Here is a 26,104-nt window from a genome sequence, read left to right as displayed (position 1 = left end):
ATGGCTTCTCGCAACCAGAGCCAACCGCCTCGCTGCCCCGCCACTGTAAGTGAATTTCTTCCCTTCTATAGCTCGTCAATTTGATTTTGAAATTTTCAATCTGTTAGTTTTAGTTATTAATTTCAGAGTAGGGGACTTGGAGATGAAAATACCTTAGACAAACGGAGAAGGATTGGAGCAGTAGGGAGAGGAACGGTACCCACAGCAACTGGACAAACTCGACGAGCTTTTTCTGCCGTTAAATATCTCCAAGAAGCCACAACCACAGCTAATGCCGATGCCGGGAATGCAATGAATTCACTAAAGAAGAAGTAGAAGCGGTACTGAATGAGAGGCCAAAAGCTAAAAAGTTTGATCTCAAGGTAAAACTATTATTGTAATAATTTTTTTTTATAAATTCCAATTTTATCATTTATTTGTGCTTTTGGTGTAGGCTAAATACGAACACGCGGCTGAACATAATAAAAGGCTTAAGCTTTGTGTCAAATGGTTTGAACAGTGTGATGAGAATCACGTACTTGATAATGAGAAGCTTAAGAATTCTTTAGAATCTGCTGAGAAAAAATGCATTGATACAGGTAACTTCATTTGTTCCAAAAGTTAATTTGTCGTCGCTGTGATTTTTGTTAATTAAAATTTGATTCTGCAGAGTTAGAGAAGAAAAAAAAGGAGGAAGAACTGAATGCAGTTATTTCTGAGTTTAGGGACAATAATGCCTCTTTACAGGAGATGCTTTCCAAGGAAGTGTCTGAAAAGCAGGTATGATATCAACCTTAAAATATGCTTTGCATATATACTCTTCGTTGATGGTTCTTTTATATAGTTGTTTGTTTTTGATATCTAGGACGCTATTAACCTCCATAGAAGTGAAATTGAAGCTAGGCTTTGTAATCACCATTTTTGTTTTTACCTTAGCATTTTAGCAGCTTCCACTCCACGCCGACAGCAACCCATGGTTGCCCTTTTTCCACGTTTCAGCAGCTTCCAGTAAGAACAGCTGCCCCCTCCACGTTTTAACAAACACCAGCAGTTCCCAAACCAGTTGTTCCCCCTCCATCCAGTAACTTCCAGCAAGCAACCCATCTATCCCTCCACATTCCAGTAATTTCTGGCAGCTCCACCCGTGGACTCCTGAGCACCGTCCACGTCCTAGCATCCTCATCAACAAATCAGAAAACAATAACAACTAATTTAGATTTTATTTTCATAATGTAAAGGGTTATAAAACCCCAATCACAATGTAAAAAGGAGGCTCTTCTTCTCTCGGCCACCATTTTTCGAAGAGAACAAATATGTAAAAGAGGGATCCTCCTCCTTTTTTTCCTTTTCGAAGCAATATACCAAATATAACAGTGAGCATTTTTTTTTTACTTTCTGTATGCTTATTTTTAGCAATGTTCGAATAAAAAATATAAAAAATAGAAGAATGCGTTTACCTTAGCGAGTCATATCTTCGCCGGAGTTGGTGTCATAGAGATCTATATGGATTCGGGTTAGTGGTTATGAGGTTTTGCATGTGGATTAGAGGTCTTATTTTTGAGTTTAGAGTTGAAGGAGAGAAAGTTCGAGGGTCATAGGGGGTTTGTCTAAGTAGACCGATCACCGGTGATGGTGGTCGGAGAGCGTTTGCTGTCGACGTTGGTGAGCTGTGTTGGGAGCGGCTGCTGCGTGAGGAAGACCCATGAATTGTTTAGGTGGGTTTGAAAGTGAAACAGAATGAATGGGGTTTAATATAAATTTGGGGAAACTCGCAAGTTAGTCCTCCTTGTTTAGTCTCCTTTCGCGTTATAACTACTCTAACCTCACTTAGGTCCCCATACTTAGCCCAAACTACATTTTGGTTACTCTTGCACTTTATTTTATTTAATTTCGGACATGTAGATTTATTGTTTACATTCCAATCTATTTTCATTTTTCATATTTAATTTTGGATGCTATTTTTGTTGATTATTTTTGGTCATTCATGTTTTTGTTATTTATTTCTAATACAATTTGGTGCTACTTTTATTATTTCTTTCAATTTAGTCCTTTACTGAATGCTTAATTTTAACTTTGTATATTTTATTTATTTTAATTTAGCCTTTTTATATTCAATATTTTTAATTTGTCTTTAATTTTAATTTCTTAAAGTTAGTCCTTTAAGTTATGCTCTTTATTTTTATAATTTTATTTTAGTCACTAAATTAATAATAAGGAAAATAGCATGTTTAATCCTTATAATTTTAAATAATAGTTATGAATTAGGTATTGAATTTTAATTTTATTTTCTAGTCACTAATTTTAAATATTTTCTTTTATTTTACTGCTTTTAAATATATAGTTCTAATTGTATTTTATTGTTTTTAATTTTACTTGTTTATATTTAATGTTATTTTTATTATATTAGTAGTTATATAAATATATATAATAATATAATTTATATTTTTTTACATAAATATTTTATTTATTTCAATATCGAAGAAAAGGGCAGTCTTAATACAACTGGATGTCCTATTCTGGTATTTTAAAATTAAATATTATAAAAAATAATAATTTTATTTTATTTAATTATATTAATATTTATTAATATCGAAGAAAAGAGCTGTCTTAATTCGGATCCCAACTGCTTATATCCGGGCGATTCGTGATATGTACTGTAGATCTACTACTTACGTCAGGACTACAGTTGGCGACACCGAGGCATTCCCGGTGGAAATCGGACTCCACCAGGGGTCGGCTCTTAGCCCTTACATCTTCGCCTTGATCATGGACGACATCTATTGTGCGACCAGACGGTGTACCATGGTGTATGCTTTTCGCTGACGACATTGTCTTAGTTGCTGAAACAAAATCTGCGTTGAATAGTAGACTGGCTACCTGGAAGACTGCTTTGGAAGAAAAGGTTTAAGGATCAATATTGAAAAGACAGAGTATTTATGTTCAAACTTCAATGGGAACCAAAACGATGAAGTGTAGAGTATGCATAGAAGGACATGTCCCCTCAAAGGATTGTTTCAAGTACCTAGGGTCTATGATACATAAAGATGGGGGTGTAGATGATGACGTTACACACCGTAAAGGCGGGATGGCTAAAGTGGAGGGCCGCTACTGGAGTTCTGTGTGACAAGAAGGTCCCTCTAAAACTTAAGGGAAAATTTTATAGAATGGCAATAAGACCAGCGCTGTTGTATGGATCAGAATGTTGGGCAACCAAGAAGGATCACGTAAGGAGGATTGAGGCCGCAGAAATGAGAATGCTTCGATGGACATGTGGTAAGACTTGAGGGATGACGACAAACTCTGCTATTAGGATGTCCTTGGGGGTGGTGTCTGTTTCCGAAAAATTGAGGGAGGAAGACTACGGTGGTTTGGGCATGTCCTTAGGCACTACCGTCGGATGCGGTAAGGAGGGTAGAGTCGATTACAGTCGACGGTGCCAGAAGGAAAGGACGACCAAGGCGAAAGTGGGAAGACTGCTTGAGATCTGATTTGAGGGATTTAGCCCTTACCGACATGACCTCTGATAGGAAAATATGGAGGCTAAAGACTAGGGTAGTCGAGTAGTGTGGGTCACATCTAGGGTGTATCATCTCTGTCTTCTTTTAATGTCTTTGTAGTATTTTCCATGACTTATACTTTTTATACGTTTCTGTTATTGGTATTTATGAAGGATTAGAACTGGGCTTGCTAACGTTGCCTTCTGTGTGTCATTCTCTTCATGTTTCCTCTTTTAAATTTAGCCGGATCTTATCTTATGTTTATGTCTATATGCAGAGATTCTTTCGCAGGGATTATTATGCAGGGATTAATTCCCGTTACAGACGCACATATGATTTTAATGACGCATATGAATACTGTTTAGCTATGTATTTATGTATTATTTATACATGCATTGCATTTTATCTAAATTTTAATTTTCTGACTGCCGGAGGTCTTCCACGGAAGTTACTCTCAACCTGGCGTTGGGGGTAGCCTACTACCCTACCTCCCCCTTACCCCATACATATGGGAATTGGGTTTTGTTGTTGTTGTTGTTGTTGTTGAAGAAAAGAGCTGTCTTAAGACACCTAGAAGTCTTTTTCTGATATTTCTAAATAAATAAATATTTATTTATAAATATATATAAATTATTTTTTTCTCATAATTATAATTTTGAAATAATAGGATTATAAATTAAATATATTTTAAATTTTTAAATAATAGAGTCAATTTATAATTAAAAAGTACCAATTTTGGGCGTTGTAGGGGTGCTAATCCTTCCCTAAACGTAACCGACCACGAATCATTTTTTATTATTAAAAAGAAAGAATTTTTGGTTATAAACGCAGATCAGTTCATCTTTTAACTGATGTTTTCTTAAAAATTCTGTTAAAAGATAATTTTTAGGTATTCGACCTACCTGACCCAAAAGGCCGATGGCGACTCCCAAATTATTTTAAAAATCATTTATTCACATCACTTTTCCCTCCAAGTAAAAAATTTCGTGCCCGGGCGAAAATCGGTTACGACAGCTTGGCGACTCCGCTGGGGATACGGTCAAACTTTAAAACCAATTATTAACTGTCTCTATCAATTAGAAAATTAAAAATTCATATATTTAATTTTAATTCTTTCTTTTCAAAATTTTATATATACTTATTATTTTCATAATTTATATGTTATTTAATGCTTTATTTCAAATATTAAATTTATTATTTATTTGTTAGAGGTTTGAACAGTTCTCCTCACACACAACACTTGCATTGCATAACATAAAGCTCTATAATTGAGTTTGTCCCTTTTAAGTGGGAGTGAAAGCGACGTCTTCGTGAGAATTTATTCTCCGTGTCAGACCTAGCAAGTAACTTCGGGGTTCATATGCTCTATGTCTTCGTGAGAATTATTCTCCGTGTCAGTCATAGAGAAATGTGTCCCCTCGAATTGAACTCGATCCGCTTAAGTCTGTAATGGACTAGGATTGAGGGTTTGACAGCCCAAGGGGGCATCAACAAGGACAGTTCGAGTACCTTTACTCCTAGAACTGAAAACCTGCATATAATAAAACTTAGAAACTCTCCCGATCTGAAATCATGCCAAAATTTTGTCAGTAGGTATACACAAAGGAGAAATAAGCTCTAGCTTTTAATTTATTTTATTTCCTTTTCTTTTTCCTGAATAAATGCATGCGAACTAGAAATCGTGCGGTTAAGTTAAATTTTCCAAACAAAGCATGGAACTAGAAAACATGAGGTTAAGATTTATACATTGATAAATAGATTTTTTTAGTTGGTACTAACTATTCTATTTTTTTTTCATGCATATTACATTGCTCTAATATGTTCATATTGATTTCTTTTGTTTGCATTACATGATCATGGCATAACCAAAAGGTGTTGGCTTGAAAGACTGTTCATCATATTGGAAATAAATCGTAAATGGACAAAAAGTTTTATGATCAAACAAAATATGATACGACCAAGGAAAGACATCCTGAAGAAACTACGAGGATCGAGAGAAGTTCTGCACACAGAGAACCGGTTATATTAATACTCCACAAAGATTCTGCCAGATTGATACCAAAAGCAGTCTATGGTAAAAGTATCAGTCAGGACATTCATAGTAGTGGAGATTTTTATGAAGCTCAAGCATGTTATTTGAAGGACTTGAACGACCAAAACAAGAAATTGAACACAGAAATGAAACTATGCATGAAGATTTTCAGAAAATCAGTCAAGCCTTTCAAAATACTGGCTTAGGAAGTACCCAGAAGAGTGGATCACAGGGGTCACCAAGCTGAAAAAGAACTACAACATATGAGATCTTGTTCAAGAACTTCTTAGACAAAGGATCTCTTACAAGGGAAAATGAGCAACTTCGAGAAGTGACACAGAAGATGAAAGAGAATGTCATAGAAGAAGTTGCAGTCCAGACAAGTAATATGGTTCTTAAATGATAGATTTAGCTGATTTTACATGGAGATGAAGCAGACTGAAGACTCAACTTTTTGAGCATGAATGGAAATTAGGCTTTGGAAAAGTTAGGAGTAAAATATCCTATATGTAAAGTTTTGTTTGATGTACCGAAATTTTTGCATTCAATGAAATCTGTTCTAAGATGATCACTCTTGAGTACACCTTTTCATACATGCATTTGTATTTTGCATTTACATTTTTACGTTTTTTTACATTACATTTTTAAATTTACTCATGCATTAAAACATATTTAATTAAATAATAATGTTTATTTTTTCAATATCAAAGAAGGGCAGTCTTATATAACTGGATGTCCTATTCTGGTATTTTAAATAATTTACATTATATTTTTACAATTGCATATTTACATTTGGCATCTTTGCATTTGTATTTTTATGTTTGCTTTTGTATTGCACAATTGTATTCTTATTATTACATTCATATTTACATTTGCCTTTGGCATCTTTGCATTTTTTTATGTCATAATACATTAAAACATTCATTAAAATAAGGATTTCAAATGAAGTGATCTTGGTTTTTCCTTGAAGCAAGAACGCTTAGCACGACACAAGAAAATGTCTAAAGAAACTGAGGATAGGCTATCCAAAAAAGATAGAGCAAAAGAGATCAGAAGATTGAGGAGCAAGTGGCACAAATCGAAGCTAACTCATATCGATCTACTGAAAATATGAAAGAATGATGAGAAGCATTTGACTCTAGAAGAATCTTGTTGAAAACTCCACAAATCCTCTGGGTATTACGCCTGCTCATATTCCTGAGCACACCTGTACGTCAGGAAATCCAATCACCAGTTCACTTCACTGTTAGAAACAACAATATCAGGCTGGATTTCGTTCCCCACTGTCTTACTGCTTCTGGGTTAAAGCCAAATGAATTCTTACTACTTCTAGAGAGACGGTTGAGTCATTTTATGAGTTTGACGCCAAAGAACTGATCCCCGACTTAATTCTCCCACCAATTTTAAAATTCCAGATTTTGAGAAGTATAATGGACCACATATCCTGAATATCATGTATTGTCGTCGTATGACTGGCTATGTAGAGAATAAAAAGTTGATCCACTGTTTCCAAGAGTTTATCCGGGTCGCATCCAATGGTAATCAGCTAAAACGTACTATACGTTCTTGGAGGGACTTATCTCAAGCCTTTTTGGTCAATACAATCACATGGCTGATATAGCCCCTGATCGAACAATTTCACATGATAGGGGCTGCCACTAATAATTTCTCTGACATCGACATGATTGGAGAAATGATCGAAATACCTATCAAGAATGGCAAGATAGCGGCTCTGACGACTAACGTCGAGAAAGAAGGTTAATAATGAGGTCTTATTCAGTAAACATGGTGTCAAACCTTATAAAGTGGTCAAGAAGAAAAGAATGTGCAGGTTTTCAATTTCCTCCCTTCCATTGTTCGAGTGAAAAACTGCATTCAAAAATGCTCTCAGCCAGATAACTACTCCATGACTTGTTCCACCACAGGGGCCTCCAAATGAGAATTGGACCTATAAGGAGGTTCCTTGGATAAATCAGATTGGAATTTCAAATTGTTCAGCTAAGGTTCCTGGTAACCTTGAGGGAAATTTCCAAGATCCCTTTAGAGCAACAATTCAAAAATATAAAGGGGTGAAGGTTCAATGTTCAAAATTGTGCTTCAACAGAGGCTAATGTGACCAAATCCTGCAAAGAAAATGGGAAAAAAATCAAAAGGCTCCCATGGATATAATTCGAGATTGGCCTATAGGTCTAAGAAAGAATGAGGCAGATATACCCAGAAGACACCTCAGATACATGTATCAGATTTTCCGAAAACCAGTAAGGCAAAGGACAACTAAGAAATCTGGTTAATATTACCCCAGTTATAGCTGAAATGAGCATTCAGAACCCCCTCGATAACATGAGAGCATTCATTCAGAACGATCAAAGAAGATAGCCTCGCGAGCGAGAAAACTCTGAAGTGTTTCAAGAATCTATCTCAGACCTGTACCCTCATTTGGTTAAAAGTTTAATACATTACACCAAGATTGGTGAAGATGTCACCAAAGCCTTATGCCCATTGCTATGATCAAATAGCTTCTGTAATTTTCACTTGGGAATATCTGGACATTCAACAGGGAATTGTTGGTCATTAAAGGAAATAGAGACGCTCGTCGACAAGGGAGTCTTGACACAAGAAACGATCAAGGAATGGGGACAAATAAGGAAATCCTGGGCCAAGTACACACCCAATAATAGATGAGTAATGATGCATAAACAGTGGAAGTGTTATCTACCACTGTAGTACTTTCTATTTCAACATCTTGTTTGAATATGTTTTTTGTTCCTTTCTCCGCCTTTTGTGCAATAAATAAATATGTGTTCTTTTATGGTTATGAGCAAGGAGTCAATTTTAATCTTGAGATTATTGAGTATCAAGTAGATTAGATATTCTTTTAATTTTTCAAGAGTTATAGATCTATTGGCAAGTGGTAAAATTATATCTTCAATATCTCATCCAATACCAATTACTAGACCCTTACCAAAACCAAATCCTGACACTACATTTATCTGAGATTCTGAAGAAATGTCTCTACTTTTGTTTTGAGACATCAACTCTAGATGTTTACCTTCTCGATAGAGTTGGTTGGTTTATGATATTATCCCTCCACCATATACATGACTTTAAGAGTCACACATTATCCTTCCAAACAAAAACCATCATAAACCAAAGATCTCAAAAGAAACAAACTTTCAATTATCCATGAATTTTACTGCAAGAAGAGACAAGATGAGGCATCATGGACAACTCATTGATGATAATTTCGAGTGATTAGGGCATACTCAAGAAGAAGGGGAAAGTGATTGATTGAAATAAATATATCATGCATTAATTACATTTTTCATGTAAATAAAGTTAATCTTGAATATTCATCCCTGTGGATACCTCTTTTTACAAGGTTTCTGTATGAGATGATGAACGGCATTGTTTCATTTATCCTTTAATATATATATATATCCTTTGTGTCCCCATTTGAGCCTGAATAATTTTTCTTCTAATTCAACCCTAACCAAGGATCACCTCCACATTAGAGGGCAAGGTGAAAGATATTTACTCACAAGAATAAAGATTGTCAATACATTTTTATTACGAAGACAAGTTTCCATGAAGTCATGAAAGTTTGAACTACAAGTATGTCAAATACAGAGTGCTTGAAGATCAATCTAATCAAGAATAATGGAAAACCTCCAAAATGAAAAAGGAAAAGGAGGTGCTCAAAGCAATTGAAGTATTATACTCATCCAGCAAAGAAATAAAAAAAAAGGAAAATTGAATCAAGATGGATGACTTATTGAGCCTCAAGTTACAAGGTTGATAAAGTACGAACAAGAAGCCTCAAGTTACAAGGTTGATAAAGTACGAACAGAAGAGCAAGAAATGCTGGAGATATGAGAAAATGGAAATGAATCCAAAATTTGGCAGTCTAGGGATCCAGATGATGGAAAAATCCCCAACAAAGCAGATCCAAGTTAAGCAAGGCAAGATTGATGGCATCAGAATGATTGATCCTTGGTTTGATTACCCTTAAAACACTTATTGGGCCTTTTTAATCCCTTTCTTTCGTAACCATAAGCCATGGCCTACGTTACGTACCTGAAAAGTCCATTTTAATCATACGTGGATTTCTAAGTAAAAGAGAATATTCTTCTTCCGCCTCTCAGATTAATTTTTATTTACAAAAATTGGTTTTAAAATCTTTAATGCATGATATAAAAATGATAAAGTGGGTTCAAGATATAAATTTTTAAATAACATCTTAGAACCAAAGGAGGATTCGAGTTGAAAACCTTGAAAAGGCGGCTTGAATATTGAATGGTGCAACAACGACTAAGAGACAATTTTTAAGCTCTTAAAAGACACCGCGCACATCCCAAAGACGTTTCTGACATTTTGGAAACGAGAAGCATCTCTACAGATGAGCATAACAACCTTTCTTCAAGTTAGTGGAAGCCCGAAGTGACATACTGAACCAACTTGAAAGAACCTACTTTACCAAAATCAACCTATACCTCAAATCAGTTAATAATTTTAACACTTGCCATATGACTATGATTTTTAAATGATTTAAAAATGTAGTTGATTTATTTGATATTCATTAAATTCATTGTTTATGATTATATTGTGAACCTGAAAGGGATAATACTTTACAAATTCTTTCATTCTTCAATAAGAAAGGAGAAAAAAAAACATTTTCAACAGACAGTCTCAAATGAGGAAGGTCCTTGAAGCAATTGTTGCTTATTCTACCTCTGTTGTAGAAAAAGAATGAACGAGGCCAGAATAATGAAGCACTTCACATTTTTGAAGGCAAGTGGTCCAAGAAGCCAGAAAGTCTGGAGAATTGAAATTGTGACACTCTCCTATGCATTATTAGTAGCTCATCAAGAAAGATTATCGTTTATCTCATGCTGAGGGAGATAAGCATCACCAGACATATTATTTTCCCAACCATCAATTCAGTTCTCTAGAAGATTACATCATAGAGCCATGACAAAGTCACTACCTGCACTCTGGTTATACCGTGATGCTGGCTCAAGTCTTATTGCTACTTCTTCTATCCGATCATTTTCTTTGTCAAAATGATATCCATTAGTCCTTCAAAGATTGCTAATTTGAATTTGAGGACTTATGGCACAAAATAGACATTGGAACAGAATCTACCCTTATAGGCCTTTATATAGGGTAACATTGGTTACAGGATTCCAAAAGTTGAAGATGACAAGTTTTACTGTCAACTAAACCATTCCATGATTCGAAAAGAGTGGGATATATTGGAGCAGCAGAAGAGACAATTGTCGTAGCAGTCATTGCAAGGAAATACACCAACAAAAAACGTCTAGCTCATCCTGATGATGTTTATTTCTTCCAGTAAGGTTGTTATGCTGGATGCCATTGACAACAAGGTCGAATTCGACAAAACTACTCATCAATTGCTCCAACCGATCATCATTCAGTTCTTACACATCTGTTTTCAAAGATATGCCAGGACAATAGAAGGCAATCTCTGTATCACTGATTCCAGAGAAAAGAGACAGGACATTGATACCACCATGGAACATGTCTCTATACAGATCTTTGTGTATGGTTTTTAGGGAAAACTAGAAGCATTTCCACCTCATCAGATTCAAGTGGAACAATTTTATTCCTTCCAACCCATACCAGATTCCATTTTCAGCACTCATCAAGAACATACTTCTGGACACTCGAAGGAAGGTCATCATTTCTTTGTCAATGGAAAAACATCAGCACATGGAGGAAGCAGAATAAGAGAAAATCTGTTCTCAATTGGCAGAATTATGAATATAGCCCTTTTCAGTGTAGTAGCATGAAAATGCTTCGAATATACAAATTCTGGCTCTACATCAAATAAGTACTATGATATTCCAGTCCAAACATTAATTGGAGCAAGTGTCATGTGCTCATAGTAGAAGACCCAATAGCATCTTCTGAAGTGTTCTTTGAGTTATCTGATCTGGTTTGGTATGAACCCCAAAAACCAATCATTGGATTTGAAAGATCCATGTGCTCATAGTAGAAATAAGAAGACCCAATAGCATCTTCTGGAAGTGTTCTTTGAGTTATCTGATCTGATTTGGTATGAACCCCAAAATCAATCATTGGATTTGAAAGATCCATGTGCTCATGGTAGAAATAAGGAGGCCCAATAGTATCTTCTGGAGGTGTTCTTTGAGTTATCTGATCTGATTTGGTATGAACCCCAAAATCAATCATTGGATTTGAAAGATCCATGTGCTCATGGTAGAAATAAGGAGGCCCAATAGCATCTTCTGGAGGTGTTCTTTGAGTTATCTGATCTGGTTTGGTATGAACCCTAAAACCAATCATTAGATTTGAAAGATGAATTTGCTCATAGTAGAAATAAGGAGACTCAATAGCATCTTCTGGAAGTGTTCTTTGAGTTATCTGATCTGGTTCGGTAGGAACCTCAGAACCAATCATTGAAGTTGAAAGATGAACTGCATGATCGTCTTCATTAAGAAGCATTTTTTTCAAGCTTCCTCTGCTTCCTCCTTTTCCACAAATCATTGCCCGAGTTTCACCTTTTCCTGTAATTGGGATCATTGCATAATGGCTTCCTATCTTCTACCGGAAGAAGTGTGTCAGTAGCCTTAGCCATTTGATCAGCACATATAAAATCTGTCAATTCTGCAATTGATGAATCTGAACCACATCTCTTCATGTCTATTGAAACCTCAGCCTCTGAGAATCCCATTTTCGTCAAATATAATAGTTTATTCTCCTCATCAGAATCATAATTCAGGATTTTCTCGGTATCAGAAAGAACTATCAATATCTGTGAAATTATCCTGAAAGATCGCTTCATAATCAGATGAGTTATTATCATAATCAACATGTTGCATGGGTGTATTTTTCAAAAGCCTGTACCACTGTATATGTAGTCTTGTTATTGCATCAGATTATGTTTTGCATAAATTGGTTTCTCTCCCACAGAAAAGTATATTTCAGAGATGGCTTTCACTGAAAGATGATAAGCCACTGTGTCAGCCTGGAACGGATTACCAAGCTATTTTCACTGCTCTGTCTGACTAAATCTCTCCAGATACAGAAAATGATCACCTCATTCAGAAGACACATATGTCAAAATTGGACCTCATGAGGATCATGATATCCAGTAAAACATACTTGAGAGTTGAATCAGCAAATGCTGGGCATGCTGAAAGCCCTTTTCAATCAGAATCAGAACTGTTGATGCATTTTGAACACTAGTATTAGCCATGTTGGGGCATCTGAAGGCCCACAACATCTTGTGTCAAGATCATTGACTTGAACAAATTTCCAATGAGACAGAAAGTGTGTGAGAATGAAATGGTGAAACAGTGATAGTCGAGCTGACTATACATAATTTCGTTCATCAAGCAGTTTATATTTATGATCATGTTGTTGAACAAATATCTACTCAGCAGTATGGTTTCAAGTACCCAATCTTCTTAACCATGTATCACATGACAGTGTGTTCTTTGTTAAGCTACATCATGGTTGCATGAATAAAGATGGTCCCCATGCAGACTATTCGATCCAGGTCAGTTCCTCGAGATCTCAGCTTTGAATTTGTATTCTCTGTGTCGGTGACAATTGAAATATTTCTTGAGATTTCCTGGCAGTTAGTTTCATACCATACTGTTGGAATACGAAGCTGTTTTTCATAATAGTTTTTCGCTTAATCGATGATATTGGAAAGGGAGACTCGATTCCTTATATTAGTTTTCCCGTTGTTACTGGGGTTTTTTCATTGCCAGGCAGGACTGAACTGAATTTTTATCTATTTTGGTTTTATCATGTGTTTTTCCCAGTAGCAAGAATTCCACAGATATCTTTCTGTACATGGATCCTATAGCTGAAGTTTTCTACTTTCTACAATGCATTACAGAAGAAAACGTGATCAGTATTACATTTGCCCTTACCCATGATATCGAGATCAATTAGTGTCTTCTATTCAATCGACACCAGCACATTTTGTGAATTTGACCAACTATTTTTGGTCATACCAGTATTTCTGTATTCCCACTGAGTTTTATTCTCAAGTGGTTTTGTGACATCATACAAAAACTTTGAAAACCATCAAAGAGCTTTATTGACCAGCAATTCGAGTAGAAGCCTCAGAGATGAAGAATTTGTTGTCAAATATTTTATGAACCAGATTATGGTGTTAAATCAATGTTGTTATCATAGGTTTTCCTTTATTGATACAAGATGAAGATTTCTTTCCACAGAAGGAGAATGAATTTTAAACAAGAAACTAGTAGTACCAACTAAGGTTGAATGACATGTTGTTGTTAAGCATCTCAATATGATATGATCCAATTTGCCTTATTCGAGATCTGATTATTATGGAAACATGAAAGGAATTGGAATAATCTTCCTTGTGATGTGTTTCAAGGTTAAAAACATACTCTACTCTCCCAATTAATCCTTGCTGAGTCAGGCATATCTACATCAACTCTTCAAAGATGATAGATTCCCTTTTAAAGATGACAGATTCTCTTTTCAAAGATGAAAGCTTTATCGGATTTCTGCACAACTCCAAGCAAAGAAAGTTGGTTATATCCAAGACAAAATGGGCATCAGGTCATAGTTCTGACTACGATAAGAGTTCCACAAATGAAACATTCTTCTGAGACTTCATGAAGCAAGAAGACATAAAGAACAGTTGATCAGATGGTTCTTCAAAATGCAAGCTTGATAGCATAAGTTGCTACACTGATATCCAGAGGTGACCCTGGCAATAATGATGAAGTGGAGGAAACCGAGTTCACCATTTTGAGTCAAATGAAGATTGCATCAACATTCATGCATCATATTAGACATTTGCAAATAGGAGCATTTTCATTCATTTTATACATGTTGAATATTTGACAGGAATTTCAAAGATTTTAGCAAAGTTCAAATCCATCATTCAATGGATCAACATTTCTAGAAGAGTTCATAATGAGAAGAACTCATCTGAAGAAGGAAGAATAAGTTCATAATGAGAAGAACTTGTTCAACTTTTTCGCTTGAATTTATCATTCGATGGACCAGCATTGCCAGGGCGAGTTCATAATAAGAAGAACTCATCTGAAGAAAGAAGAAGAGGTTCATAATGAGAAGAGCTTGTTCAACTTTTTGCTCTAATTCATCACTTGATAGATCAACATTTCCAGAGAAAGTTCATAACGACAAGAACTTATCTGAAGAGGAAGAAGAAATTCATAATGAGAAGAATTTGTTCAACCTTTTGCCTGAATTCATCACTTGATGAATTAACTTTTTCGAAGAAAGTTCATAATGAGAAGAACTTATCTGAAGAGGAAGAAGAAGTTCATAATGAGAAGAACTTGTTCAGCCTTTTGCATGACTCTATCACAGAAAAAGATGGATCATCATCAAATATTTCCAGAAGTGTTCATAATAAGAAGAACTCATCTGAAGAAGGAGAAGAAGTTCATAATAAGAAGAATTTGTTCAACCTTGCTTTAATTCATCACATATGAAGCTGAATCAATAATCCCTCTTTTGAAGATCAACATTTCCAGAAGGAGTTCATAATGAAAGAACTCATCTGAAGAAGAGAAGAACTTGTTTAACCTTTTGCTCGACGCTATCACATAAGGAGATAGATCATCAACATTTCCAGAAGTGTTCATAATGAGAAGAATTCATCTGAAGAGAAGAACTTGTTCAACATTTTGCGTGATTCTATCACAGAAAGAGATATATCAGCATCAACATTTCCAGAAAGAGTTCATAATGAGAAGAACTCATCTGAAAAGGAGAGGGAGTTCATAATGAGAAGAACTTGTTCAACATTGCCTTAATTAATCACATATGAAGTTGAATCAACACCTCTTTTGAGGATCAATATTTCTAGAAAAAGTTCGTATAAGAAGAATAACTTCTAGCTCAGAAGTTTGAATAGTTCAAACAAAAATGGTGCTTTATGTCTTTGCTCCATTCCTGTTCCACAGTAACAAGCAAAGAGGGGCAGCTGTAATCACCATTTTTGTTTTTACCTTAGCATTTTAGCAGCTTCCACTCCACGCCGACAGCAACCCATGGTTACCCTTTTTCCACGTTTCAGCAGCTTCCAGTAAGAACAGCTGCCCCCTCTACGTTTTAACAAACACCAGCAGTTCCCAAACCAGTTGTTCCCCCTCCATCCAGTAACTTCCAGCAAGCAACCCATCTATCCCTCCACATTCCAGTAATTTCTGGCAGCTCCACCCGTGGACTCCTGAGCACCGTCCACGTCATAGCATCCTCATCAAAAAATCAGAAAACAACAACAACTAATTTAGATTTTTATTTTCATAATTGTAAAGGGTTATAAAAACCCCAATCACAATGTAAAAAGGAGGCTCTTCTTCTCTTGGCCACCATTTTTTGAAGAGAACAAATATGTAAAAGAGGGATCCTCCTCCTTTTTTTCCTTTTCGAAGCAATATACCAAATATAACAGTGAGCATTTTTTTACTTTCTATATACTTATTTTTAGCATGTCGAATAAAAAAATATAAGAAATAGAAGAATGCGTTTACCTTAGCTCGAGTCATATCTTCGCCGGAGTTGGTGTCATAGAGATCTATATGGATTCGGGTTAGTGGTTATGAGGTTTTGCATGTGGATTAGAGGTCTTATTTTTGAGTTTAGAGTTGAATGAGAGAAAATTCGAGGGTCATTGGGGGTTTGTCTAAGTAGACCGACCACCGGTGATGGTGGTCGGAGAGCGTTTGCTGCCGACGTTGGTGAGCTGTGTTGGGAGCGGCTGCTGCGTGAGGAAGACCCATGAATTGTTTAGGGGTTTGAAAGTGAAACAGAATGAAATGGGGGTTTAATATAAATTTTGGGGAACTCGCAAGTTAGTCCTCCTTGTTTAGTCTCCTTTCGCGTTCTGATAACTACTTTTGGTCTAACCATCACTTAGGTCCCCATACTTTAGCACAAACTACATTTTGGTTACTCTTGCACTTTATTTTATTTTAATTTCGGACATGCAGATTTATTTGTTTACATTCCAATCATATTTGCATTTTTTCATATTTTAATTTTGGATGCTATTTTTTGTTGATTATATTTTGGTCATTCATGTTTTTGTTATTTATTTCTAATACAATTTGGTGCTATTTTTATTTATTTCTTTCAATTTAGTCCTTTACTGAATGCTTTAATTTTAACTTTGTATTTTATTTATTTTAATTTAGCCTTTTTATATTCAATAATTATTTTTAATTTGCCTTTAATTTTAATTCTTTAAAGTTAGTCCTTTAAGTTATTGCTCTTTATTTTATAATTTTATTTTAGTCACTAATTAATAATAAGGAAAATAGCATGTTTAATCCTTATAATTTTAAATAATTAGTTATGAATTAGGTATTGAATTTTAATTTTATTATAATCTAGTCACTAATTTTAAATATTTTCTTTTATTTTACTGCTTTTAAATATATAGTTCTAATTGTATTTTTATTGTTTTTAATTTTACTTGTTTATATATTTAAATGTTATTTTTATTATTATTATGTAGTTATATAATATATATAAAAAATAATATATTTTTTTACATAAATTATTTTAATATTTATTTTCAATATCGAAGAAAAGGGCAGTCTTAATACAACGGATGTCCTATTCTGGTATTTTAAAATTAAATATTATAAAAATAATAATTTAATTTTATTTAAATTATTATATTAATATTTATTAATATCGAAGAAAAGAGCTGTCTTAAGGCACCTAGAAGTCTTTTTCTGATATTTCTAAATAAATAAATATTTATTTATAAATATATATAAATTATTTTTTTCTCATAATTATAATTTTGAAATAATAGGATTATAAATTAAATATATTTGAATTTTTAAATAATAGAGACAATTTATAATTAAAAAGTACCAATTTGGCGTTGTAGGGTGCTAATCCTTCCCTAAACGTAACCGACCACGAATCCTTTTTTATTATTAAAAAGAAAGAATTTTTGGTTATAAACGCAGATCAGTTCATCTTTTAACTGATGTTTTCTTAAAAATTCTGTTAAAAGATAATTTTTAGGTATTCGACCTACCTGACCCAAAAGGCCGATGGCGACTCCCAAATTATTTTAAAAACCATTTATTCACATCACTTTTCCCTCCAAGTAAAAATTTTCGTGCCCGGGCGAAAACTGGTTACGACAGGCTTACTGCTGAAAAAACAAATGCTTCTTTGACAGAAGAGTTTCAAAAAGCTCAGTAAGATATAGCAGATGCCAATGAGAAGGTAATGCATAGATTAAATTTGTTGGTATTATTAAATCAGTTTATATTGCAGGCTGATTTTTATTGCATTTTGCAGGCTACCTCACTTGACAACACACACAAGCGATTAAAAGAGTATATCTTGAGTCTGCAATAGTACAATTCCAAATTAATCACTGACCTTGATACAGTCCGTGAGTCCCTCAAACGTGTAGAAAAAGAGAAATTGACAATAGTGGAGAACCTTAGCACTTTAAGGGGCCACTGTAGTTCATTGCAAGAGCAATTAACCTTGTCAAGGGTATGGTTTTGGTTTCAGCATGTTGTATAATTTTTCTAAGCTTATTCAGTTATTTCTTTCGCTCCCCCCCAAAAAAAAAAAGCTTCAAGTGTTTAAATGAGTTCGACAACTTCTTAATTCGGGTTGTTGAGTCTTATTTTAAACTTGCCATTGTATGGTTATGTCAGATTTTTCATGATGACTACTACTTCTGTACTCCCTCAACTATTTTTAGGTCTTTTATGCACCTTTTCAAGTGTTTAAATGAGTTCGATAACTTCTTAATTCGGGTTGTTGAGTCTTATTTTAAACTTGCCATTGTATGGTTATGTCAGATTTTTCATGATGACTACTACTTCTGTACTCCCTCAACTATTTTTAGGTCTTTTATGCACCTTTCTGTTTTATTTCTGAACTCAGGTGATGTAACCTTCGGTTTATATATAGTAGCTGGTTTTCCATATACATGTCTTCACACATCCTGATTTTGTAGCACTCAGATTTGCATGGAGACAAAAGTACTGTTTCAGTAGTTTTGAATCCTTTGGTTGTTATTATTTTCAGGCTTCACAAGACGATGATATTAATCAGAGGGAAACATTAGTTAATGAAGTCAAATGCCTACGAGGGGAACTACAACAAGTTAGGGGTGATCATGAATGCCAAGTGTCAAAAGTGCCAGCCTTATTGACTGAAATAGAGAAGTTTAAAGAAAGTGCTGGAAAATCGTTTGAAGAATTAGATGACTTGACTATAAAATCAAAATTCTTGGAGGTTGGTTTTAATTTTTTTTCTTCCAATTAGTAATTCCATTTTGGCAAGCCTTACTACATGCTAGGTTTCTTTTGCAGGATACATGCTCTTCTCAGCGGGAGCGAATAAGAATACTGGAGCTTCAGCTTGCAGCTGCAAATGAAAAACTGAAGGTACCAACAATGCTTAAATTCAAGACTCTTTATTTTCTCTTATAGTGTTCTGCTAAAAATATTATCAATCTATTTGTTGATGTCATAGCTTGTTCTTTCTTTTCCTATCTCTAGATGGCTGATTTATCAGCTTCAGAAACAAGGGTGGATTATTTAGAACAAAAAAGAATCATCCAAGAACTACAAGATCGATTGACCGACATGAAACATAAATTAATTGAGGGAGAGAATTTGAGGAAAAATCTGCACAATACAACTCAATATCTGTTCCATACGAAAAGCAACACCCTCATTCAGTTTAATCTCATTGTCAACAGGGCAAAAGTATCCTTTCACATTTGATAAGGTTTTCAATCCTGAGGCTTCACAACAAGATGTCTTTGTGGAGATATCCCAGTTGGTTCAGAGTGCCCTTGATGGGTACAAGGTATGTAGCTACTTTATACTCTTTTTTTTTTTGTAAACTAAGAAAATCCTTTGTTCTTAGAAGTTGAGTCGTGCTGTATCTATTTTGATATTTGAATTATAAAATCACTAGTGATTATGTATGGTTGCTATCTGATTCACATGATTTTTCCTTTGAAGTAAACATGGATTAATAGGTTGTTGGTCTGTTTCAGGTTTGCATATTTGCTTATGGACAGAGAGGCTCAGGTAAGACTTACACCATGATGGGAAGGCCAGAAGCTCCAGAACAAAAAGGGTTGATATCTCGTTCATTGGAACAGATATTTCAAATTAGCCAGTCATTGCAAGCACAAGGATGGAAATACAAAATGCAGGTTCTTTGATTTGATTCTGATTTCTACTTATTTTGTTGGCAAATCATTCTTTTAATCATCCCGTCTAAAAATTTTAGGCTTCAATGTTGGAGATATACAACGAGACCATCCGTGATTTGTTATCAACCAACCGATCAATTGGTTCAGATCCAACACGTGCAGAAAGTGCAGTTTCTGGAAAGCAGTACACAATTAAACGTGACTTAAATGGTAATACATATGTTAGTGATCTGACCATTAACGATGTTAGCACCATAACAGAGATTTCCTCACTTTTAAGGATGGCTGCTCAAAGCAGGTAAAATTGTTTAAAAGTCTTGAGATTTTTTCCAAAGTTTGCAGAGTATTCTTGGGTTATGCATTGTGATGAACGCAAGATGATGAAGTCGAGAAAAGGAAGGTTTCAGAAGAGAAGCAGTAAAGATTGAAGAAATTCAGAAATTCATTCAGAAAACATGCATAATCATCATCGTTTAGGTACATTTATTTTTATATCATTTGTACTACAAAATCTAATAAGCCAACTGGCCTATATTCTAACTAATTTCTGTTGCAGCATATTGACTTTGGGCTTCTCAATTGGGCTTCTCTGCTACTGGGTCTTCACATAGCTGATGGATTACTGCACTTGTGCTCCTCACGTGGCCTTTACTTCCTCAGGTAATAATTCACAATCCTTCAGCAATCCCTAACCCTTGTTATTCATTTCCCCCAATTACTTCTTCACTTCCCCGATCGTCTTCTCTTCCTTCTCCTCGTCCTTCTCCCCCTACCATGACAATACCCGCCGCTGGAGCAGATCCTTGTCCCCAAGGATCAAAGTGGGGAAATTGGCCCCGAAGAGCAGTAAAGTCTTCCCAAGTATCACACGATTCGTCCAGATTTGTCCAACGCACCAGCAATTGAGTAACATGTTTGTGGTTTCTGTTTACAATTCTTCTACCCATGATCTGAGAATGCTCAATCTTAATTTGATCTTCCTCGTTCATTTCAGGAGGATTCGTAGAAGAAATTGCTAAATCTCCGATGCGCTTCTTTAAAAGGCTCATGTGAAAAACTGGATGTAACCGTGATGTCTCAGGTAATTCCAAACGATAAGCAACCTCACCAATTTTTTCTGTAATTTTGTAAGGGCCATAGTATCGTGCTGCTAACTTTAGATTCTTTTGCAGAGCCAAAGATGTTTGGCGATAGGGCTGTAATTTCAGGTACACTGCTTCTCCCACTGCAAAAATTCTCTCAGATCGTTTCTTATCTGCTTTCTGTTTCATTCGATTGGCTGCATTTTCTAATTGTAACTTGACTAGCCTTCGAATATCATCTCTAGTCTGCATTAGGTCATTGACAGATTGTACTGGTGAATCTGTTTGCCATACCATTGTAAGGGGTGGATAACCATATAGGGCTTGAAATGGTGTTAGTTTTAGGGTTGTATGATAGGTGGTATTATACCACCACTTTGCATGAGACAACCATTTAGCCCACTGTTTTGGTTGAAAGACACAAACCCCTTAGATATTACTCAAGACACTGATTTACCCTTTCAGTTTATCCATCAGTCTCTGGGTGATAAGCAGTACTGAATAGTGTCTTAGTACCCAAGTTCTTCATTAGTTCTCTCCAAAAAGACTAGTGAAGGTTTTATCCCTGTCTGAAATGGCCACTTTAGATTGGCCATGAAGCTTATAAATGTTTTCCAAATAGAGTTTAGCAACTTCAGTAGCAGTATAAGGGTGTGATAATGCCAAAAAATGACTGTACTTGGTGAACTTGTCAACCACAACCAAGATACAATTCTTCTTGAAAGAAGTAGGCAATCCTTCTATAAAATCCATAGTTATTACCTCCCAAGCCTGTTGAGGAATAGGTAATGGCTGCAGTAGACCAGGTTTAGCCACATGCTCCACTTTAGTTTGTTGACATACTGTACAAGCCCTTACATAAGTAGTTACCATTGCCTTAAGTCTTGGCTAATAAAAATAACTTCTAATTCTCTGATAAGTGGCCTGAGCTCCTGAATGACCTCCCTGAGGTGAGTCATGTAGAGTTTGAAGAATCTGTAGCCTAAGAGAGCCCTTAGTGCCAATATAAACTCTGTCTTGAAATATGAGAATTCCTTTTGAAAATTTCCACTTAGGATTAGCATTAGGATTTACAGTTAAAATGGAAATCCACTCAGCAGCCAATAAGTCCTCCTTGTAACTCCCTTCCACATCCTAAACCCAAGTGAGAATTATTAGGGTAGTTCCCATGGCAAGACACTGACCCTGATCTTCCCACTGCTTGGATAAGGCATCTGCCACAATATTAGATTTACCTTTCCTGTATTGGATAGTATAATCCAATCCCAATAATTTTGTGAGTCCTCTTTTTTGAATAGCAGTCGTTAATATTTGCTCCAATAAATATTTCAGAGGCTTATGATCAGTTTTGATGATAAAAGGCTTGCTCTCTAAATAGTGTATCCATTTGGATACTGCTAAAAAATAGCAAGGTATTCCCTCTCATAAATAGATAGAGTAGCATTTTTAGGACTGAGAGCTTTACTTAAAAATGCTATAGGTCTGCCCTCTTGAGATAAAACAACCCCTATGCCTCCAGAGTTGGCATCAGTCTCAAAATAAAAAGTTTTAGCAAAGTCTGGTAGAGCTAAAACAGGTGCAAGACACATAGTTTTCTTAAGTTCTTCAAAAGCAGTCAAAGCTGCACTGGTCCATTTAAAACAATCATTTTTCAGCATCTGAGTCAAGGGTTTATTAATAGTACCATAATCCTTAAAAAATCTTCTATAATAACCTGTCAAACCCAAAAATCCTCTCAAAGATTTTAAGGATTTAGGCAAAGGCCAATTTCTCATTGCTTCTACCTTACTAGGATCAGTAGCAACACCAGCAGCTGAAATAATATGGCCCAAGTATTCTACTTGGGTCTGGCCAAAGAAACACTTAGACATTTTTGCAAATAATTGATTATTTTGCAAAATATCCAAAACCAATTGTAGATGCAGAATATGATTTGTCATAGAGCTGCTGTAAACTAATATGTCATCAAAAAACACCAAAACAAACTTCCTAATGAATGAACTAAATAATTCATTCATCAAAGCTTGAAATGTTGCAGGAGCATTAGTTAGACCAAAGGGCATTACCTTAAACTCATAATGACCCTGATGAGTTCTGAATGTTGTTTTATAAATGTCTTACTTTTTGATTCTGATCTGCCAATACCCTGACCTTAGATCAATCTTTGAAAAGTAGACAGCCCCATGTAGCTCATCCAATAAATCTTCAACAACAGGAATAGGAAACTTGTCCTTAATTGTCATACTATTCAACTGTCTATAATCAACACAAAACCTCCATGTACCATCCTTATTTTTAATGAGAAGGCATGGAGAAGCAAAAGGAATTTTGCTAGGTTGAATAATAGAAGAAGATAACATAGAAACAATCTGTTTTTCCACTTTAGCTTTTTGGTTATGAGGGAATCTGTAAGGCCTTAAATTAACAGGAATAGAATCAGACTTTAAGGTGATAGCATGATCATGGGTTCTTGTAGGTGGAAGACCTGTAGGCTCATCAAAAATAGAACTGTATGTCTCCAATAATGGCTGAATAGCTGTAGGAGTAGGCCTTGAGCATTCTACTATAGTCATCAAAACAGTATATCCCAATATAGCATAATTTGAAACTGTCATCTTTAATAGTGTAGCTCCTGAAATCTGTTGCAAAAAACTTGAGGGTTGTTGGCCATGTATAACAATCTGTTCATCTTAATGTACAAAACTGAGTGTCAGTTTGTTAAAGTCCATCAAGATAGGATTAAATAACTTCATCCAATCAACACCTAAGACCATATCACTTCCCCCCAATTGAAGAAGTTGAAATCATAAATAAAAGAATGTCCCTGCATTTTCCATTCCACCCTGTTACACCTGGCTGTACTGTAAAGCTGCTGTCCATTAGCCACTGTAATAGCTAAAGGATATGGTGTAGTCACCTGAATCCCTGCATCAGCCCACTGAGGTGTTAAGAAACTGTGGGTACTACCACTGTCAATTAAGATGTTCAGTGGTCTGCCTAGAATAGTGCCTTGAATTCTTAGTGTATTATGACCAATACACCCAGTGATAACATTCATAGAAATTTCTAGGCTTTCCTTTCTTGTAACACTTGCTGATTTGTCTCATTTGATATAGTGTCTGAGGATAGAACAGGTTCTTCTTCAATCATCATATTCAATTGCTTTGTCTTACATTGATGCCCTGGAGAGAACTTCTCGTCACATTTAAAACATAGGTTGTTTTGTCTCATGTAATCCAATAGATTCTGTTTGGAGGCAGACTAGTGGAACCCTTCTGTGGTGGGGGTGGAAAAGTAGGTTTAGTAGTAGTTACTGGGTTTGGGTAGGGTGGGTTTTTAAAGAATGCTCTCTCTCTTTTATTCTCATATTCCACAGAAAACTCATACAGTTTAGCTTGTCTGCAAGCTTCAGAGAGTGTCTTTGGCTCCAAAGCCTTAACTCTATGTTTGATATCTTCTCTTAGCCCACTAATAAAATAGAGACAAAAAACTCTTCACCCAAAGTAGGATTTTGTAACAGCATATGAGGCTGTAATTCCTCAAACTTGTCCTAGTACTCCTCTACTGATCCCCTCTGCACTAACTTTGATAATTACTCAACTATGTCAGCAAAGGACCTATCACAGAATCTATGGCAAAGATCTGCCTCAAATTCATGCCATGTCACATGATGCTTCTGCATAATATAACCGTCGAACCAGATTTCTGACTTCCCCATTAAATACATTGTAGTCACCTCTACCTTTTGTTCATTTGCAATATTACATAAGGAAAAATACTTGAGGCATTTTTTGTATCCACCCTCTAAGATTATTTCCTTCAAAAAAGGGCAACTCAATCTTGGGTCTATGCCATATTAACCCTACACTATTAGAGAAACCTCCAGTGCCTCTTCTATCCACTTTCACACTGACAATATTGTTTTTAATTGCACTATTCTCCCATACTTGAATATCATTTTTAAAACTAGGTAAATCCCCTGGTTTAGATCTCAGAATTCCAGGTTCATCAGGTTTATAAGTAAACCTAGTTTTATCATTAAGCACTGTAACTTTTACAGGTAGTTTCCCTTTGTTTTAGAAACGTTAGGAGACTGTACCTGCTAATTATCAGACTGGTTCTGCTCCCCATTTCTACCAGTTAAAATCTTCAATAATTCCTCCACATACCCTTGATTAGTGGCCATCTTGGCTTCCAATGAAGAAAGTCGATTTTCTTGATTCTCCCACCACTTAGGAATCTTCGAGTCATCTTGAGATTGCTTAACCAGCGCTGATAACTCCTCTATTTGTTTCTGCAATGTTGAAAATTATGGTGTTTCAGTCATATTCTGATTTTTCTTTGTTATTCCAGTAACAATTTGTCAAGAAATTTGGCTCTGAGATATCAATTTGTGATGAACGCAAGATGATGAAGTCGAGAAAATGAAGGTTTTAGAAGAGAAGTAGTAAAGATTGAAGAAATTCAGAAATTCATTCAGAAAACATGCATAATCATCATCATTCAGGTACATTTATTTTTATATCATTTGTACTACAGAATCTAATAAGCTAGCTGGCCTATATTCTAACTAATTTCTGTTGCAGCATATTGACTTTGGGCTTCTCAATTGGGCTTCTCTGCTACTGGGTTTTCACATAGCTGATGGATTACTGCACTCGTGCTCCTCACGTGGCCTTTACTTCCTCAGGTAATAATTCCCAATCCTTCAGCAATCCCTAACCCTTGTTATGCATTTCCCCCAATTACTTCTTCATTTCCCCGATCGTCTTCTATTCCTTCTCCTCGTCCTTCTCCCCTTACCATGACATGCATCTGCCAAAGTGCGGAAATTTTCAAGTGTTAAATTAGTTAATATTACAAACTATAAAATGTTTTATGAATGATGAGGTAGTTGTCTTGCCTAGGTATAACAAAACTTAAAAAACAGCTCGTCTTTGAGTCTCATGAGTTTTCTTCTCAATGATGATGTTATAGTACAATTTACGGATATTCAAAGGGGGTTGTATTCTATTTTCCAGGTCTGAGGGCAGGACGCAAATGAATGAGCAATCGTCTAGAAGTCACATGGTTTTGACATTAAGGATCTCGGGCATGAATGAGGTAAATAAACTTTTGAGTGCTTTTGTTTTGTGTTGAGTCACTTGATAACCCTCTTTCATACTGACATTTCTTTACTTTAATTTGTTAGGTAACTGAGCAACAAGTATAGGGTTTCTTGAACCTCATTGATTTCAGGAAGTGAACGACTGTCAAAGAGTGGTGCAATTGGGGATAGGTTGAAGGAGACTCA

The 26,104-nt window shown here is 35.5% G+C and overlaps 1 pseudogene; it reads left to right on the top strand.

The window, feature by feature from the left end:
• LOC120131396 lies at positions 1-26,104 on the top strand (annotated as a pseudogene).

This window comes from Hibiscus syriacus, unplaced genomic scaffold (genome assembly GCF_006381635.1).
Source record: "Hibiscus syriacus cultivar Baekdansim isolate YM2019G1 unplaced genomic scaffold, ASM638163v2 tig00110556_pilon, whole genome shotgun sequence".
In the NCBI taxonomy this organism is placed as follows: Eukaryota; Viridiplantae; Streptophyta; class Magnoliopsida; order Malvales; family Malvaceae; genus Hibiscus; species Hibiscus syriacus.
This window is presented reverse-complemented; position numbering and strand designations above follow the sequence as displayed.